We start from the raw sequence: 7,958 nt of genomic DNA, 5'->3' as shown, positions 1-7,958 counted from the left end.
CTTGCTGCAGAACGTCCAGAACTATGGATTGAAACTCAACGTCAGGAAAACAAAGATTCTCACCACTGGGCCAATTGGTAGTATCAGTATGGATGGTGAAGAGATAAAGATAGTTAACAGTTTACTTGGTTCCACAGTCAGCACTCTTGGTAGCAGCAGCCAGGAAATCAAGAGACAAATTGCATTGGGAAAGTCAGCAGTGAGGGACCTCTCAAGAGTACTGAAGAGCAAAGATGTCAGGCTGGAGACTAAGGTGTGCTGATCCAGGCTACAGTCTTTGCAGTTATGTGCTATGCATCAGAGAATTGGACAGTGAATAGGGATGATAGAAAGAGAATTGATGCCTTTGAGTTGTGGTTTTGGAGAAGAGTGTTGAATATGCCATGGACTGCTAGGATAGCAAACAGGTTTGTCCTGGGTAAGGTGAAGCTGGAATGCTCCTTGTAGTCAAGGATTCTGAAACTTCATCTGACATACTTTGGGCATGTTACAAGGAGGGACTGGTCCTTGGAGAGGGACATCATGTTTGGCAGAGTGGAGGGACGGCACAGGAGAGGGATACCCTCGATGAAATGGATCGATTCTGTGAGTGAAGTGGTGGGAATGAATGTGTTTGACATCGCAAGGTTGGCACAGGATAGAACGGCTTTTAGGGCTCTTGTACATAGGGTCACTATGAGTCGTAAGCGACTTGATGGCACATAACAACGACAACAACAACAACAACAGATTGTGAAAACATTTTGTAGGATACACTCTTAATATATGTTTCCTGTTAGGTGCCTTCAAGTCAAGTACGACCCTATGAACAATAGATCTGAATCTTGTCCTATTCTTGTGCCAACCTCACAATCTCTGACAACAAATCCATCGCTTCAGGAACTGTGTTGAGAGTCTTTGCCACCCCTCCACCTTCCCAAGCATGATATCCCTTTCAAATGAATAGCCTCTCTTAGCAACATACCCAAAGTATGTGAGACAAAGCTTCATCGTTTTTGCCTCAAAAAAACGCTATGGTTGCACATTCTTCAAGACATATCTATTTGTTCTTTTGGCAATTCACAGGATATTTAGTGTTCTTCCCTAACACCACAGTTCAAAAGCGTCAATTCTTGTTTTGTCCACAACTGGTGGAACTGGATCTGGTTCCAAGCATCACGGTCTGGCCCCTGCCACAGGGGCCCATCTTGGAAACAGGTGAACCAGAGAGCTAACAGAATATTTCTGGGGGCTACAGGGAGATTGGACTGTGATTAGTATTCCAGGTGGTTAAGAAGGGGAGGGTTGGTCAAGGGTTTGGTGCTATGCTCAGAAGATTTACAAATGTGAACACATTTCTGTGTGAGACAAGTCAACATTTGTCAGTTATTGTGAATATGTGTATTTTAAGCAGTAAGATTCAGTTGGTCTGATGTTTCTGGGAAGTCTCAGTGACACATTTCCTGTGCTGAGATTTGTTCTGAAGACAGAGTTGCTCTAACCACTGTGAGGTAGGTTGTTGTTAGGTGCTGTTGAGTTCAGTCCAACTCACAGCCATGATAAGTCCAATTTAAAAAAAAATTGAAAAGAAAAAAATATTTCTTCAGGCATTATATCTATCTCTATCTATCTCTATTATCTATATTTATCTATTTATATATACATATGTATAATGTACTTATATTTCATTTATCTATAAAGATATATACATATATATGTGCATGCATACACACATATATGTGAATATAATCATATACACACATATATATATCCATATGTTGTGATTGTGTACCATCAAGTTCAAAATGATCCATAACTGGTGGATTTTCAGAGGCACTAAATCTCATGGGAGGAGATTGCCCATCCTTCTCCCATGTAGCAGTTTGTGGCCTCAAACTACATGCCCTTGGGATTTCAGTGCAGTTTCTTACCAGTAGGATACATACATATATGAGATTGAAGTTGTTAGCAATTACAGCTTGCTTGGATCCACAGTCAACACTCTTAACACCAGCAGTCAGGAAATCAAAAGACAAATTGCACTAGGAAAATCTGCTGTCATGGACGTCTCCAGAGTGCTGAAGAGCAACAGTGTCAGTCTAGATACAAAGGTGCACCTAATCCAGGCCATGGTCTTGGCAATTACTTGCTATGCATCAGAGAGCTGTATAATGACTAAGGATGACAGAAGAAGGATCGATGCTTTTGAACTGTGGTGCTAGAGAAGAGTCTTGAACATACCATGGACTGCCAAGAAAACAAATAAATCTGTCTTGGAGAGAGTGAAACCAAGTTTCTCCTTGGAGGCTAGGATTTTGAAGCTCCATCTTACATACTTTGGGTGCATGGCCAGGAGAGACCAGTCCTTGGAGAAGGACATCATGCTCAGAAGGGTGGACCGACAATTCAGGATAGCGAGACCTCAGATGAAATGGATTGATACAGTAATTAGGAGAATGGGGGTGGCTATGTCAGAATTAGTGAAACTGGTTTAGGACAGGGTTCAGAGCTGTTGTACATAGGGTTGCAGGTGACTCAATGGCACATAACAACAATAACATACTATGACAGGTTTAGAAGCAGGAGTGGCATCCACTTCCTAAATAGCATGCCTCTGGAAACTCTATGAACTTTGATAAATGTGGATAGTTGTAGAGGGCCTTCAGGCCTTTTGTTCATAGGGTCGCTATGAGTTGTGCTCGAAACAACAACTATTATACACACACACACACACACACACACACACACACACACACACGTGCATACACACATATACATGCACCTCTGGTAGCCTAGTGGCAAGAACCTTTGCTGCCATCCCAAATATACACAGTTCAAACCCACCAGCTGCTGCTCTGAGGGAGGAAGATGAGTTATCTCCTCCTGTGCAATTTACCCCCTCTGAAAACCTGCTGAAAAGTTGGTTTCTTGAAGGGTTCTTGAACGATTATTAGCAGTCCACCAACACAACGAATGTGTCCAAAGACAGTATGGAGGCTGAGTGCACATGAACTATGACTTTGTGTGGACAGCTTTCATTTACCAGGGAGACACTAATGTGAGAAAGAGTGAGAGGAAGACCTGGTCATCGTCCATCATCTCTGCTCAATGATGGCATTCTCACGTTTGATGCAGCAGTGACCAGTTTGAGGCCAAGCCTGTGTACTTTATCCACAGTCACCAGCACTGTCTGGCATGTTGTTATGATGCTGGAAAAGTTTCAGTGGAGTTTCAAGGCTAAGACCATGAAGAAATTACTGACAGACTTTCTGAAAATCAGACTAAAACCCCCCTATGCATTACAACTGTTCTATCAGCAACCAGTTCTGGGAATGGTGCAGGGCATGACAACATTCCACTCTGTTGTGGATGAAGTTACCATAAATCAGGGGCCGATTTGCTGGCAGTTAGAAAGTTGTCCCACCTAAAAAGTCATTTAACACAACTTCAAGGCTAAAGCATGGCAGTAGTGAATCATAGAGATAATAGACAGTCAGACCTCAAAAGATTATTATATACAACTAAGACTTCTGAAATTTTCCCATACTAAGCTCAGACCCCAAAGTTTATGCTCTTGTGGCTGAATGAGAAGTTCATTCCAATGTTATTACCCAAAGATAATTCTCAGTACCTCCCACACCTTTGTCATATGTTCCTATGTGTTGACATGCACACTTATGAACAGCAGCTCCCAAATGAGTGCATGTACCTGACATGATCAAGATCTGGCACATGGAGATTATTTTGCAAAGAAAACATTCATAAACTAGAGATGAATAACTGAATAGCATCTCAGTAGCCATAATTTTACATCCTCACATGACTACATTTTTCTTCAAACATCACTCAATCAATTTGAATAGAGGTTAGCAATTTTGTAGCACACTTTGAATGCCTGGCTTTAGAAATAGCATCTTCTGTTTTTCAAGCTGACTGATCTTTCTTGTGACATGCCATATCTGGTCATATCACTTCTGCTCTGTTTATGTAGTAACATAGCATGGTGTCAAGTGGAACTGCATTTTGTCACAATCATCAACCAGAGAGATCACAAATCAAGCATTGTTTTTGAAAACTGTGATAGAAGTGCCAGTGTATTTTAAAAATTTGTTTGGACATTTTGTTTTCCTGAGAGAGAGAGCTATTTATTTTTAAAACTTAGAGTTTTAAACGTTCTTATCCACTGAATGTGGTGGTTCCACAAAGAATATAATTATTCAATTAAATATATGTTGAGTGGCTACTCTTTGCCAGACACCACGTCTGACACCATGACCAATTTCTGGGTTGCACAGCAGTGAGTAGAAGTCAAGTCAATAAACTGGTATTATGCGCCTCTTGTCTCATATGTGGACAACTCTTAAATTTATGACTCTAATTTTGCTCCTATAAAGTTTACAGCCAAGAAACCTGATAGAACAGTTCTTCTCTGTCCTGTAGGGTCATGATGAATCAGAATAGACTCAAAGGCCCCCAACAACAACCACATGGCACTCAAGCAAATATATTAAAACACAGATATTATGGGGCCTCCGGGGCTGCTGAAGGATCTCAATATGGCAGGGTGAAAACTTACTCTGAAAGCCATTGACTGGGTAGCTTTTGGGGAGATCATACCCCGAAACCAGAAGGCTATTGCTAACTCCCTGAAATCCTGGAATGAGATTCTCACCTCCAGGTTGGCTGCTCTCCCCGAGGAGCTTCCAACTACCAACTGGGCTTACTACAAGGCCAACGTGGTGAAGGCTGGCTTAGTGGACGACTTTGAAAAGAAGTTTAACGCCCTGAAGTTTCCTGTGCCAGAGGATAAGTATATAGCCATGGTAGATGCCGAAGAAAAAGAAGACATGAAGAGTCGTGTGGAGTTTGTGTCTCTCTCTAAGACCAGGATTCAGGAGTACGAGAAGCAGCTGGAGAAGTTTAGGAACATCATTCCGTTGGAGCAGAAGACAATTGAAGACTTGAATGAAGCATTCCTGGAAACCAATTTAGACAAGACCAAGTATCCCTACTGGCCTCACCAGCCAATTGAAAACTTATAAGCCTGAGTCTGACAGAGAGTGCCGGCCCTATAACAGCAAACTCGGAACATTAAAAAAAGAGTGATTCACAGCGAGCTCTGGTGGCCTAGTGGCAAGAAGCTGCACTGCAAACCCAGAGATGTGAAGTTCGAATCCACCAGATGCTCTGCTGAAAAAGGAGGGACAATCTCCTCCTGTACCAGTCAAATCTTATTTGACAGTACACACATTAAAAAAAAAAGTAATAAAAAATAAATTAAAAAATTTAAAAAAGAGTGATCAAAAAAAACAAACAAAAACACAGATATTACACTGACTCTAAGCTTCAAGGGCAAGAGATTAGAACTCAAACTCAAAACTCCTTAGTTCATGTTCCATACAGCATTGCTGTTGTGTACCGTTGAGTCAGAACCTACCATAGCTGACCCTCCAGTGGATTGTCAGAGGCAATAAATCACGCAGGAGGAGACTGCCCATCCTTCTCCCTGAGAGAATCTGGTAAATTTGAACCACATGCCTTTGGGATTGCAGCACAATTACTTACCACTAGACCACCAGAGCTCCCTACCATACTGCACTAGAAGGACACTTTTAAAATATAAGTTTAGTTATGCCATTCTTCAGCCCCAGCCCCTCTAGCATGTTTCTGTAACAGCAAAATTAAATCAAAGTCCTCCTAGGTCCAGAAGGCCCCAGATGAGTTGGCCATATCTCAATGAACTGATCCCTTAGCACTTCTCTTGATTCTTTATTCCAGCCACAGTGGCTTCCTTGGTGTTCCTGGAAAACCCCAGCCCACACCTGTCTCAAGGCCTCCAAAGTAGCTGTCCCTAGAAGATGCTTCCCCAGCTTCCATTGGTATCAGCTCCAACAGTACTAGATCAACTAGATCAGAGAAGATCTTCTTGGACAACTGTTTAAATAGTATCCGTTTCTATATTATTTTCAACAACAATGAGTTCTGAGTTGAGTTTATTGCCCATTACTCCTCTACTATCTTGCTTGGATCCACAATCAACATTTTTTACACCAGCAGCCAGAAAATCAGAAGACAAGTTGCACTGTGAGAATCTGCTGTCAAGAATCTCTCCAGAGTGCTAAAGAGCAACAACATCAGTTTCAAGACTAAGGTGTGCCTGAGCCAGGCAATGGTTTTCTCAATTATTGCTAAGCTTCTGAAAGCTGGACAGTGACTAAGGGTAACAGAAGAAGAATCGATGCCTTTGAGCATCGATTTGTATATGTGTATGTGTTTCTTTGTGTTTCTGGAGAAGAGTATTGAATTGCCAAGGAACAAATAGATCTGTCCCAGAGAGGGTAAAACCAGTTTACTCCTTGGAGGCAAGGATTTTTAAGCTCTCTCTCACATACTTAGAGCATGTTGCAGTATTGACCAGTGCTTAATAAAAGTAGGGAGTCAGCACAGAAAAGGAAGACCCTGGATGAGGTGGATTGGCACAGAAACTGGGGCAATGGGGCAGTTGTGTCTGAGATGGTGAGAATTCAGAGCCATTATTCATAGGGTAGCTATGAGCCATAGTCAACTGGATGGCACACAACAACAACAGAGTATAAGTTGCATGAAGAAAGTCACTTTTCCCCTGGCCTTCTAGCAGCCTGGAACTTAGTATGTTTTTAACTCATTCACTGCTGTGGACTCAGAAATGACTCATAGCTGACTCCCCTAGTGGGTTTTCAGAGGCAGTAAATAGCTCAGGAAGAGCTTGCCTGTCTCTCTCCCTCAGAGCAGCTGGTGGATTTGAGCTACTTGTCTTTGGGTTGGCAATGCAGCACTCTACCTGCTGGGCTACCAGATCTCACAGTTAGGTTTATTTTATTGTGTAAACAAACAAAGAACTTTATTAGGAAAAATATTTGGCAAAGGGAGACATAAAAGGATAAGACATCTAGTCTCTGACTCCTCCCAGTAGGTTTTCAGTGATTGTGATATAATGTCCAAGGTACATAATACTCTCACTTCTTTTTAGTTAATCTCTTTCTTAGTACTCTAGAATTAAGTTATCTAACAAATGGTACCAGATTCATTTAGTCCTCTTTGCTCTGTTTTAGTATTTAACTTTAGGGCAAAAGAAATTAGAAGTCAAAAGTAAAAAAATAAAGAAATAAATTAATTAACTTTTAAATATTGGTAAATTTGAAGTGCTTTATTTGAAACTTTAGGGGGGAGATATAAGTAACTAAGTATAGATAAATCTGGTTTCAAAACACATGCTGAGTCAGTAGGGTTACAAAGGACTCTGGCATATTCTATAGAACACTAACACAAAGGTGGTGACTCTGGCAATTCAAATCCACTTCCCACTCTGCAGGAGAAAGTTGGGCCAACTCCTCCCTTGCTATTTACAGCCTCCAAAAATCCACAGAAGGGTCAGATATTAATATATCCCAACTCCACAGCAATGAGTTTTAAGTTTTTGCTTAGAAGATTCAGAAACTCAACTCAGTGGACTTACTATAATGGAGCTTCTGGTTTGTGTTGTAATTCTAAAGTCCCAGGTATAAACTTCAGAGTGTGGCTACAGCTAGGGGTTCAAATGAATTGAAGAGTTTTCATTTCCTTCTGCATTTCCCAGCTGCTGGGTCATCTCTGGTGTTTGCTCTACTCTCAGGCTGCTTCAGCCCTTGGTCTCTGTAGCTGATAATCCCCATATGAGTGGGACTTCTCACTCTTTAGTTAGCAAAAACCCCAGGCCTGGGTCACATGAGACCATTGCAATGAGCAAATGTTGCAGCCAGGGCTGGAGGAGGCCTTTGTGTGGAGGCCTGCGTTGCACCTAAAGGGAGTGGAGGACTAGTCAATCCTTGGCAACTGCAATCAATGTCCATTACATGAAGTAGAAGTTCATCTGTGTGGTTAGGTGATGGCATGCACAGGTCCCTAATGAGTTGTAGCAAGTCCTTGGTTGATTATGAAAGGACTCCTACAGGGTGTAGAAT

At 41.7% G+C, this 7,958-nt stretch overlaps 1 pseudogene; it reads left to right on the top strand.

Moving 5' to 3' along the window:
- Positions 1–4,535: 4,535 nt before the first annotated feature.
- On the top strand, positions 4,536–5,021 carry LOC102853565 (annotated as a pseudogene).
- Positions 5,022–7,958: the final 2,937 nt, after the last annotated feature.

The sequence above is a fragment of the Elephantulus edwardii genome, unplaced genomic scaffold (genome assembly GCF_000299155.1).
Source record: "Elephantulus edwardii isolate Elephantulus edwardi_28Jun2011 unplaced genomic scaffold, EleEdw1.0 scaffold00285, whole genome shotgun sequence".
Taxonomy (NCBI): Eukaryota; Metazoa; Chordata; class Mammalia; order Macroscelidea; family Macroscelididae; genus Elephantulus; species Elephantulus edwardii.
This window is presented reverse-complemented; position numbering and strand designations above follow the sequence as displayed.